Genomic DNA, 13763 nt, shown 5'->3' with positions numbered 1-13763 from the left:
CATCAATGACAAAACATCAATTTAACACATAATCAAATCCACCAAATGGACAACAATCCCCCCTTTGGCATTTATGGAAATACTAGATGTGAAAAACATCTAAGTACCAAGAAATATCAAACAAGTCTCCCCATGTGAAAGACAACCAACAATATATAGCTCTGAATATTAATGTCTCTCCCTTTTCATATTTCTCCCCATTTGAACAATATCTCTCCCCCTTTCTTTTTCTTTTTCACTTTCTTTATCTTTTTCACATCACTATCTCTCCCCCTTTGACATCAATGCTAGAAATCTGACAAAAATATCAAAGCAAAAACATAATCCTCTGAATCTCAAAGCAGACTACTCCCCCTAAGCAATAGCATCTCACATCAATGTTGGAATGAATAGTATCTCTGATAATGCATGATGAACAAATGCCAAATTGCATCAATCAAGTCTCTACCGGAGGGGCAGAAACCCCCAATCTATCTCTCAGGTACTCAAATGATTCCTCAGATAAAGGTTTAGTAAAAATATCTGCAATTTTTTCTTTAATGTTCACATAAACTAGTCTAACTTCATTTGCTTCCACATTCTCCTTCAAAAAGTTATACTTGATAGATATGTGCTTTGTCTTAGAATGAAATACCGGATTCTTTGATATATCAATAGCAATAGAGTTATCATAGTGAATAACTATTAGTGCATCACAATCCACCTTTATATCCTTCAAAATTTGCTTCATCCATAAAACTTGTGTATAGTTAGTAGCAACAACAACATACTCAGCTTCATCAGTAGATAAAGAAGTACATGACTATTTCTTGCTGATCCATGAAACCAACTTCTTTCCAAGAAAGAAAGCTCCACTGGAAGTACTTTTTGGGTCATCAAGATCTCTAGCCCAATTAGCATTTGTATATGCACATAAAGTAAAGTTATCATCCCTAGGATACCATAAGCCATATTCTGATGTACCTTGCAAGTATCTAAAAATCCTTTTTATCGTCATCTCATGATTTTCTCTAGGATCACTCTGAAATCTTGAAACAATAAAAACAACATTCATAATGTCAGGCCTAGTCTAAGTCAAATAAAGTAGACCTCCAATCATATATTAGTATCTTGTAGGATTTACCGGTGTAGAAACATCTTTTCTTGTCAATTTCTCACTTGTAACCATAGGTGTACTTACCAGTTTAGAATCTCCCATACCAAATTTCTTCAACAATTCCTTAGCATATTTAGTTTGACAGATAAAAATGCCTTTGTCAGTCTGAGTAATCCGCAAACCTAAGAAAAATTTCTCTCACCAATCATAGACATCTCAAATTCTTTCTCCATGTTCTTAGAAAATTCTATGCATAATTTATTTTCATCTCCAAAAATAATGTCATCAGCAAATACTTTAACAATCAGTATATCATCATCAGTGATTTAATAATATAAATTATTGTCAACACTTCCCTTAGTAGAGCTAAGCTTCAAAAGATATTTATCCAACCTTGCATGCCAAGCTCTAAGTGCTTGTTTCAATCCATATAAAGTTTTCCTTAACCTGCAAATCATATCTATATCATTTGATAGTGAAAAACCATCAAGTTGTTCAATATAAACTTTCTCATCAAGATCCCCATTCAAGAATACACATTTAACATCCATTTGATAAACCTTGTAGTTTTTATAAGCAACATGGGCAAGAAATAATCTTACAACTTCAATCCTAGCTATCGGTGCAAATTCTCTCCATAATCAATTCCTTCCTTCTAAGAATATTCTTTACAAACCAATCTAGCCATATTCCTTATAACTTGACTATCCTCATTTAATGTAATCCTAAAAACCCATTTAGTTCCAATAACATTTTTATTTTTAGGCTAGGGAACCAAAGTCCATGTGTTATTTTTCTCATTCTGATCTAATTCTTCTTCCATTGCTTTTAACCAAAATTCATCTTTACATGCCTCAATTACTGATACCGATTCAACTTGTGAAATTAAACATACCTTATTAGTTACCAGTCCTCTTCTTGTCATCACTCCATTGCTCTTATCCCCAATGATTTGATCTTCAGAATGATTCAGTCTCACATAGCTAGGAGTTTTATGACTCTTTGTTCCTCTTCCCTATTCTTCACTTACTGTATAATTCTCTGATGTCACCGGAGTAACTGGTTCAACTCTTTGTTTTGATAAAGGTTCTACCGATTCAGATATAATCATTTCCACTGCTAGTTCCCTCTCATAAACTCTGATTTGACTTTTTTTCAGCTCATCTACTTCGACATTAGCACTCACCACAATTCTCTGTAATCTCTTGTTATAACATCTATATGCTTTTCTTTCATTAGAATAACCAAGAAATATGTCTTCATCATATCTAGGATCAAATTTCCCAATGATATTATCTCTCCTGATATAACATTTACTACCAAAATTTTTGAAATACTTAATTGTAGACCAATATTACCAAACCATAATTCATAAGATGTCTTACCAGTTTCTCCTTTGATATGTACTATGTTGAATGTATAAACCATTGTGCTCAGTATTTCTCTCAAGTAGATATGAGGTAGACTAGCTTCCATCATCATTATTCTAGCAGCATGCAAGATAGTTTTATTCTTCCTTTCCACAACTCCATTCTGTTGAGGTGTCCGAGGAGGAGAAAATTGTCTTCTTATACCATGCTTGTCACAAAATTTATTAAACTCAATAGATGTGACCACCATGATCTGATCTCAAACATTTAATCTTCAATCTTGTCTCAGTTTCCACTTCAGCCTTAAAGATTTTAAACTTTCAAATGCTTCAATTTTTTCTCTAAAAAAGTAACCCCCATAATTCTAGAATAATCATCAATGATTAGCATGAAATATCTATCACCTTGAAAACTTTTAGCTATAGTAGGGCCACACAAATCAATATGAATAAGATCAAGAACATCATTTGATTTATCTTGTATACTCCTAAAAGAGGTTCTGACCTGTTTATCCATTTGACATTCTTTACATACCAGATTATAGGGCTTCATAATCTTAGGTATATCTTTAATAGCCTTAGTTGAATTGATCTTCACAATCCTATCAAAATTCATATGACACAACCTTTTATGCCATAGCCAGCTTTCATCAATCTATATAATCAAACATGTCTTCTCATCGGAGTTCAAATGAATTATGTTACCTTTTTTATGTGTACCAGTTGCAATCTCCAAACCAGATTTGTTAATGATTTTATATTTTCTATCCTTGAACTATAATTGAAATCTCTTATCTACCAATTGTCCTACACTCAAAAGATTATGCTTCAAACCTTCAACATAATAAATATTGTTACTATTGTTCTTACCATCCAATGATATAGTTCATTTTCATTTAATCATACATGCCTTGTCATCTCCAAATTTAACTAGTCCACCATCAAATTCTTGCAAAGATAGAAACTTCCCTTTATCTCCAGTCATATGATGTGAACAACCACTATCAATTACCCATTCATCTATGTCCTCGATTTCAGCAGCAAGTGTTTTCTCCTCAAGTACATTCTCTTCTAGTGTCAGATCATCTTCTTTGATAGCCAAGAATACCCATTCCTTCCCATTGTCAGATCCACTAGCAGAGTCTTTTGCCACTTCATCATCTGAATCAGTAATGCCTTCCTCATCTACTATGTAGCATGATTTGTCTTTTTTTTTTCTTGAATATATACTTGTTCTGATATCAAGGGTTAGGCTTAAATGATCTTTTAACTCTTTCTTCAAATCTTGAATTTCTTTCAGGACATCTAGATGCAAAATGACCAATCTTTTTACATGTGAAACATTTAAAAGGTGATTTTCCTTCATACTTACTTCATACTGGTCCTTCTGGTACTCTTCTAGCAAATAGTGCTTCAAGTTGCTCAAACTCATCATCTTCTCTCTTCATATCTTCTAAATCTATTACATATAAAGCTTTCCAGTCTTTCTTACTGGTTGTAGATGTAGATGCATGAAAATCAGGTTCAATCTTCACAACTCCAGAAGGTTCAAATTCCTCAAGCTCAAAAGCAGATAGTTTCCAAACCAAAGTATCTTTTTTGATAGATGTATTAGCCATTGTTCTCAATTCATTGATAGTAGTAGCCTTCATTTTGTAAGCTGGTGGTAGGGCTCTCAAGACTTTAGAAACAATTTCATCTTCTCTTAGAGTTCCACCACAACATTAAATTCCCATAACAATCTCATTTACCCTTTCCATGAATGCAGTAATCCTTTCATCTTCTTCCATTTTCAGGTTTTCATATCTCACCCGGTAACTATCAAGTTTAGCAATCTTCACTATAGGGTCACCTTCATTAAGAGTTTGCAACTTATTCCATATAGCCTTTCCTGATGATTTGTCTATTAATCTCATTATTTGCTAATCAAAAAGTGCACACAAAAGGGCTTCTCTTGCTCTACAATCATTCTCAATTTCCTTGTCCAAATTTGCTGGAGGAGGATTGCCAGATCCCAGATTAAAGGGTGTGACACCATTCTATGTGATCTCCGAAATCTACTTGCCAAGACATCTTAGATGAGAATCTATTTGAATCTTCCATACTGTATAGTTTGTATCTTCAAGCCTCAGAATATCCCTTTGAAAGATAGCTCCAGAAGAACTAGATGAACTTGAACCTTTAGTCATCATAGGATCTTCCTCAAGCGATTAAGATTTCTGCAGAGAGGACCAAAGCTCTAATACCAATTGTTAGACAGTTCAGATAACCAAAAAATAACTGAGAGGAGGGGGGTGAATCAGTTGTCACAGATTACCGGAAGCATTATCAATTGAAACTTTAATACCGAAACCCAAAAAATTAATAACAGAATAGTAGATAAACCAATTAAGCATAAAAAATAATCATAGAATAAAAGTCATTTACACAACACCAAGATTTGTACGTGGAAAACCCGGTAAAGGGAAAAACCATGGTGGGAAGCCTACCCACAGTCAGATAATACTTCTGTAGTAAGTATGTGAATTACAATCAAGGGGCCTTCACTTGCAGGAAGTCCAACATCCTAGAGAACACTGTTCATCACAAAAAGAGCCTCACTGAATACATATAAATCCATACTATAATCTGGAGAAGTGTTGAACTACAAAAGATAACATCTCCTATGACTAAGTATAGTTCTGATTAAGCTCAATACCGGAGGACTAAAACCTCTTATAAAAACCCAATTTGATCTCCAATGATTGACCAACTCCTCTACTTGAAGGATATTACATTTGTTAGGATTCCCACAGATACTGAGAGGGGGAGGTGAACCAATATCTAACCGGTGAGTTGTATTTCTCAACTTAAAACATGTAGAACATATTATAACAGTGTACCGGTATGCAAGAAATAATGCAATAAATAGAATTAAAAGCATCCACATGAAAATCACACCATAACAAAAGGATTTAACAAGGAAACCCGGTGTGGGAAAAACCTCGGTGGGATTTATGACCCACAATATTCACTTACTGGCCAATAAGAGAATATTACTTACAAGAGGGGCCTGCACATGCAAGAAGGCCAACTGCCTAGAGCTCACTGCTCAATGGGAAGTCTCATTGACTTACAATGAGGATTATACAAATCCAGTATCTTGTACTGCTTTAGAATAGCATCTATAATACCAGATCTAGTACCGGTTTCTACTCTGCTTCTTACATAAACCCTTAACCTATATTTTGCATAATAGGTCTGCCTTAATTCGCCTAAAATATTCCACTATCTTACTTTCTTGCTTACTTATAAATGTTCTACAATGATCTCTCTTATATGAGAGTCATTTTACAATGATGCCAAGTCAGCTTACAAAGATTTTACAATAATAAACAAAATATAATATAACAAAAATCCTATCGGCCTCTGTTCTGGTATGCTTCCTTTCATTGCCGATGTCGGTGGTCTGAGTGTCGGTGTAGAGTCTGATCTTTCTAGTGCTGATGAACTATCTTGCCAGTGTAATGCCTTGCCAGTGCCATAGGATTGTAAGGTTTCCATCAATGACAAAACCTTCAATCACCTACAATGTCTCATTGGAGTGTGCATATGCCAACAATCTCCCCCTTTGGCATTGATGGAAACACTCATGAGAAAATTCAAGAGTGTATCCAAAACTTTTAATCCAAAAATTTGTTACCAAAAATATAAGAACTCCCCCTGAGCAGATAAGTCTTTTGTCGGTTATTTTCTCATACTACTACTCCCCCTTTGGCATCAATGACAAAGGTTGTCAAGGTGTCAGTAGAGTTGTAGTCTCAACCTTGTAACTGTGTGGTTATAATTTGAAAAAGATCTGCCAAAATCAAGTTTATACTTTCCATAAACTTCTTGCTGTCCATTATTATTGTCTTTGTTCTTTGAACTATACCGGTGAGGTGCTGCATATGCTCTGTCGATGTTCTTTGTCCCTGTACTAGTGCCTCAGATATTTCCTTTCGTAATGATGCTAGATAGTCCAATCTTGGACTCAGTTTTAGTCTCAAATTATTTGCCGTATTTACTATTCTCTCCTTTTCTCTTTCTAACTTAAGTAACTCTTCCTCAAAACTTGTTATCCTTTGTTCAAAAACTGATAATGAATCAGGTGAGTTAACAAAATTATCATCAAGTTTATTGATTTCATCATGTACCTTGCTCATTTTCTTATCTATGTCTACTGTCAAAAAGTTTTTCTTGCAAGTATCTTTGTACAGAGTTTTAAATTCCTTCAATAAGTTACATAGTTCTGGTAGAAGTGTGTCAAATTCCCTAGTACACTTCTTTATCTGATCTTCAAAGAATTTTTGCTTTTCAATTTCTAACTTGACCTTCAATGCCTCTTCCTTTATTTGCTCAATAGTCACCGTGTTCTCAGTGATGTATTTACAAAAAGTGTCAAGTTGTCTTAAATAATCCTTATTGTCCATGTTACAGTTAGGAGCTATCATCTTCAAAATTGGGATTGTATCATTTATAGCTTTTTAGGCCTGTGAACTACAGTTTGTTATCCTTTTGATGGAGTCCAAAAGTACTTCAATTACATTTGTTGATTTGTAGCCTACTAAGGAGGAACCAACATTCTAAATTTTGTCGGTGGAGGAAGTAACCAAGCTTGTAGTGACCTCTGGTAGGTCAGTCTGTGTTTCCATTTCTTTAAGCAATGGCTTTTGATCTTCTCCTATTGTCGGTGGCACTGTTTCCACATGAATCTGTTCCTATTTTACAACCTGTTGCTCTACTTGTCTCTCTATTTGTTGCTTTGTTTCAGTCTCAGTCAAAGTCTCTACCTGTTGCTCTGTTTTATCAACTTCAACTTTTCCTTCAGTATTGTCAATGCTGTTAGTTGTCGGTGGCTCACTAGCCATATCTGTCTTGTCGATTGTATCTTTGTCTATCATAATGTTGACCTTTTGTGTATCAACATCAACTGTGTATAGTACCTCAAGATTATTATTTGTATCCTTTATGTCCATACTCTCATTTTTCGGTTGATCTTCAGTAGTTGTTACTGGTAATGTAATTGGATGCGGTGGGAGTAAGTTGTCTTTTACTTTGATGCTCGGAGGTCCACCAACCTTTCCTTTTCCTTTTTCTCTTTCTTTCTGGTATACCTTTATTAGTTTGGGGTTCCTGTACTCTTCCTATTTTTCTTTCTCAACAAGGAATATGTCCCATGCATTTTATGTTTCCTTTGTTACTTCATTCACTCTTCCAACCATTAATGCAATATGCCGGTGTACAGTAGAGAATACTGACCGATTGGCTTGTGCAATTAAGTCATCTATCTCCTTAGGTTAGTTTACAGGGTAAACAGCAAGTAACTTTTCAATTTTGATTTTCTTATCAAGTTCTACAACAACTTGTCTTCTTGCTTCCATTCTTTTGAACAATTCATCTGGTAGATCATCTATCACTTCCATCAGAAACTTCTTATAGATATCTAGGTGTAAAATGACACTGTTTTTAACTTGTTCTTTTTCATCTACTGATAGTGCATCATAGAACATTCCTATGTTCTTGAGTTTCCCTTCTTCTATGATTTCATTTAGCAATTTGTCAAGAGGGGCCATATTTTGTCTAGTCTTCTTCTTCTTTGGTGTCAACTTTTTTTTTGGTGTTATCTTTCTAACTGGAGACCTCACTGCCTGTTGTTTTTGTCTAGTCCTTCTAGGTGAGGGTGTGGATGCCAGTGAAGGATCCCTTTTCCTTACAACTCTTTTGAAATTTGCAGGCATGTCATTCTCTGAAAAAGTAGCTACTGGTGAAAGGTGAGTCTCAGGCTGTAGAGTTCCTATCTCATCCTCAGTGATACTGGTTTGTTTCAATATATCTTTTTTAATAGCCTTAACCTATCTAGAACCTCTTCTCACAAATGCTTCAACCTTTTTCACTCTCTTCTTATATTGAATTTGACTTTCTATGGTCTCAGCACTACCAAATACTTCTTCCTTTGGTTCATTTGGTGCTTCTAGAAGTGCTTTAGCATAAGTCTCAATGATATGATCATCGGCTTCATAGCCCATCTCTGTTACCCAAATTGTTCTTGGGATGACTACTGCCATCCAGATCTCATCCTTTTTTATAACAAAACATATATCATCCTTGTATTTGTTAACAATTTCCCGTGATAGTCTGATCCTTTTGCTCATCCTAACCTTTAGTGCTTGAAAATAGTCATAAATATTCTTTTCTTTGTTTTCACCCATATTGTTGAATAGGTCTGTTAGCTATTTTCCTACTGGTATGTCAAATCCAAGGTTCTTATGGCCAATATCGGGAACCTATTTAGTTATGTGTAGCATCAAGCATACAAGTAGATTTCCAAATCTGAATGTTCCTTTCTTATCCTTCTTGATTTTTTCTAAGTTATCAATTAACTCATCTTTTAACCATTCACATACATCAATTTTCACATTGTCTTTAACCATATCATAAGCACTCTTGATGCATAAACTGGAAACTGAGTTAAGTTTGTTTGCAAGATTTTCTTTGTACCCTAAAATCATGCTAATAAATCTCACATTTATATTAGTCACATCATTAACCTTCAGAGACCTTTTGTCTGATGTTGCACCAATTAAGTTCATTACTAGGTAATTGGAGACCTTCTTAGTCTTGTCTGGTCTATTACCGATGGAAGGTAACCCTGTTACTACTTTCACAGCTTCCTTTGTAATTTTGTGAATTGAATCAAGCCAAAAGAATGAACCATGTACCCTACTTAAAACTATCCTAATCACTTCCTTGGGAAATTCAGGAATGCAGAGGATTTCAGTGAATCCTAGGGTTTCAACAATTTTATGTTCAAGTTTTACATTTCTAGAATTGTCACATGTAATAGTCTTATACATGCTTTTAATTCCTTCATCTCCTAATTCCTCTATGTTGCAATGGACGTATATTCTGGGATCTTCTGCAAAAACAACTCCCTTTGGAATTTGGGAAAAAGCACCTACATTGTCATCTTTCTTAGCTACCTTGAGAACTAGTTGAAATATGGGCCTAGGACATTTTATAAACTCAACTACTATAGGGTTTTCTATGATTTTAGGTGCAGAGGAGGATGTGTGAGACATGGACCAACTCTGATACCATGTGATATCTTACCAAGATCAAGAGGCAATGGAAAGTACAAATAAGAGAGACAAAATATATGATAGAAATAAACTATATTCTATCAAGATGAAAATACTGATCAATTGGATCATCAATCGATGTTACATACAATGAATATGAGCCTCCTTATATAGGCAAGGCTATATGGATATGTGAGAACACAAACATGACATGTGGCTCAATAAGAAACAAGGGTAGGTAGGAAATAGGTGTGGGTAGGTAGGAGAAACAATATAATATTCCACATGAGGTGGATCACCCACTGAATGTGGAGTGTAACAACAAGATCACACCATAAAAGGTGGAAATTCTTCTACACACACTATCCCAATGTGGCACAAACACCCAAGTGTCTCATACCCAAACTACTATGTAATGCATTTCCTAAGTAAACTTAAGTAAGGTGTAATAATATCCAAGATGATTAATTATTTACACCAACACCCCCCCTTAAGTGCAACTTAGGGGAATGAACTTAAGTCTACAATGCAACTAAGCAATGCAAGATGGGTCCCAGCTATGAGGCCATGTTAGGTACCCATGTAAAAATACAAATGCATGAAAACCAATACAATGAAATCTCTCACAAAGCAGGGAAAGAGAGAAAAACCCAATGGGAAAAAACACTCCCACAAAAGAGAGATGAAAACTAGATACAAAGAACTCTCATATAAGTATGTGAAGGACAAAACCCCATGTGAGGAAAAGTCCCCCCCATATGAGAGAAGAAGAAGAGAGACTAGGAAGCCTCCCCCTCAATTTGAAATCTGCACCAATGATAGAAGCTTGAAAATGAATGAAGAAACTGCTCCATGAATGCTGAACAACATTCCTCCCCTTAGGAAGAAACAAAACCAAAGCTGTATCCATGAAGTCTCCCCAACCATGAAGGGAAGATGAAGCAAAAATACTCATGATGAAAGGAATCTCTGAAAATTGCTCAAGTGTCCCCATGTCGATGCTGAAAGGTACCCCCTCCAAAGGTGGTAAACTGTGCTACACTGCTGAAAAAGGCACTCCAAGATCTAGCGGAGATGAATGTAGAACAATATCCAAAGACTCATATGTCTCTCGAAAGATAAAGAGACCTCCTCCAAGTGTTGTACAAAAGTATCCACAATCATGTCAACCTCTAAAGATTGATCATATAGAGAATGCACAAGAGGGTCAGAGTGATCCCTCACAACAATCAAAGAAGGATCATCTTCATCAAAGAGAAGATGAATGTCATGAATGGTGTCTCCCAAATCTACAATGTAGGAGTCCACAAACAATCCTGCAATGTCTATCAAGTAGGCATCCCAATCAACTGAAGCTCGAAGACATGAAATATCCTGCTGCATTGAATCATAAGAAGGCAAAACTGTCACACTAGATGCATCATTAGGTGCAATAGGTGGTGTGATATCAATAAAAGGAGATGAAATGCAAGGCTCAAGAACAGGGTCACATGTGAGAATCCCCAAGTTCAAATGCCCAAAGTTCTCCTCAAAATATGAATCATCAACATAGGAAGAACCAACCTTATCAATAGGACCAAAATCTGAAAAAGAGTACAACCGAGATGCATGATCAACCACCCCAGTCGCAATGATAGCTCCACTGTCCAAGTCTCTAATGATAACTAAATCAGGAGTGAACTCCACAGTTTTCCTAGTTGCCCCATGTGTGATTTGTATAAATGGAAAGAAGATTATTTATCAAGTGGTGTATACACAACACATCATTGAAGGAGTTATCCCCAATGGCAATAGATCCTTTCCCAATCACATCAATGTATGTATGATTTCCCATCAAAATTTGCGGCATGTGGCAAGGCTCAAATGTAGAAAACATAGACTATGAAGATGCCATATGATGAGAAGCCCTTGAATCTAGAAGCCATCTCCCTAAATCATGACTTGTAGTAGCACAAAAAGCTTGTCCCTTTCCTTTATCTGTCCCAAAAGAGTGATCCTTTCCTTTATCCTTGGAAGAAGAAGTCGTTGTAGACATTCTAGAAGGTAGGTTGATTCTATTCTTCTCAAGAAGATTCTTCAACTCATCAATATCCTTATTATAACAATGATGTTCATCATGTCCTGACTTCTTGCAATATCCACACAAAAAATTATCCTTATATGATTTCCTCTTAGGTGAGAATGATGAATCACCTTGTTGTGGAGAGGAAGATTGTACTGCATCTTGATGTGGTTTTGACTTGGGTTGCTTTTGATTCTTGCCTTTTCCTTGATTACTTTGATTCCCTTTGTTAGCAACCAAAGCTTGTGACTTTGAAGATTTGAGAATCCCCATCGTGGTCAACTTAGATTGCTCAAGTATCAACATCTCTGTGAATGAATCAAATGAGGGAGAAGTGTATGAGGAACCTTGAGCTAACCTATGGGTGTGAAAGCTAGATACAAAGGCTGCATACTCTGAAGGAAGCTTGTCCAACAAGTTATAAACCAATTCAGCATCCTTTTTGTCAATTCCACAATCCTTTAGCTTTTCTCTTAACTCAGTTGCTTTTGTGACATAATCTTGGATTGTATCAAAATCTTTGGGATCCAAAGTTGTGAGTTCACTATCAAGCTTGTAGCCCTTAATCTCATCAACTTGACCATACAATTTCTTAAAAATATCCCAAGCCTCTTTAATTGTTGTACACTTATCAATGTGAAAAATGAGGTCATCTAATACATACTTTCTAAGAGTTCCAAGTGCCATAGCATTCTTAGTAAGCCATTCAATTTGAGCATTAGGATCAGCCTTAGGATCAGGTGGTGCTATAATAGTTTCATTTACATAATGAATGAGTCCTTTTTCCATTAGTTTACTCCATGCCTTAATTTTCCATGATGCATAATTATGAGGAGTTAAAAGTGGAAATTTAGGAGAACCCATAGCACCAAAATGAAAAACACACAAGATAGAGAGAGGCACAATCACACAAGACACCCCCCCAAAATACTCAATCAAGAAATCCCCCAAAATGGTGATTTTGGCACTTTATACTTAGTGCGTATACAATGGGCCACTTACAAAATAAGGCAAAATGGACTTCTGATTTGTATTTACAACTTCTCAAAATGAGATCTAAGAGACTTCAACAAATACTGCTAGTGATCTAAACTGAGATCCAAGCAAAATGCAAGTACCAAATATGCCAAAAATGGCCAAATACTGAAAGTACAATTTCTACTTAAAATCACTGCAAACAGATGGCAGATTATGAAAGTAGATGAAAAAATATGCACTTTCAAAAAAAATGGCACCTGAAAAGGAGTCCATATGAGCCCAAACGAAGCCTCCAAAGTTGTAAAAAATGGGCTTTCGCGATTTCCGAAAAAACTTGTATCCAAAAATTAGAAAAATTTTGCACCACTGTATAGATCACGAAATTCTACCCCAAAACAAAAACAATTGCTCAAAAAAACAAGTCCGGATGAGTGAGATATCGCTATTTGAAAATTTCCTGGAAAATTATAATTTCTGGAAAATTTCCACCGCAGCGTCAAACTTCAAATGCCTCTAGATTTGGCTTCCAAAGTCCGATTTGGATGAAACAAAAGGCAAAAATGACTTTCTTGGACCTCCTCAATCCAATGATGACCTCATATTTGATCCATCAAGCTTCAATAATAACCTACAATAGAAAACTCCAAAATACACAATACTAAATAGCATCAATTTCTCTCAATTAGCAAACCAATGACACTCTAATGGCTCTGATACCATGTGAGACATGGACCAACTCTAATACCATGTGATATTTTCCAAGATCAAGAGGCAATGGAAAGTACAAATAAGAGAGACAAAATATATGATAGAAATAAACTATATTCTATCAAGATCATCAATCAATGTTACATACAATGAATATGAGCCTCCTTATATAGGCAAGGCTATATGGATATGTGAGAACACAAACATGACATGTGGCTCAATAAGAAACAATGGTAGGTAGGAGAAACAATATAATATTCCACATGAGGTGGATCACCCACTGAATGTGGAGTGTAACAACAAGATCACACCATAAAAGGTGGAAATTCTCCTACACACACTATCCCAATGTGGCACAAACACCCAAGTGTCTCATACCCAAACTACTATGTAATGCATTTCCTAAGTAAACTTAAGTAAGGTGTAATAATATCCAAGATGAATAATTAT

This window comes from Cryptomeria japonica, chromosome 5 (assembly GCF_030272615.1).
Source record: "Cryptomeria japonica chromosome 5, Sugi_1.0, whole genome shotgun sequence".
In the NCBI taxonomy this organism is placed as follows: domain Eukaryota; kingdom Viridiplantae; phylum Streptophyta; class Pinopsida; order Cupressales; family Cupressaceae; genus Cryptomeria; species Cryptomeria japonica.
This window is presented reverse-complemented; position numbering follows the sequence as displayed.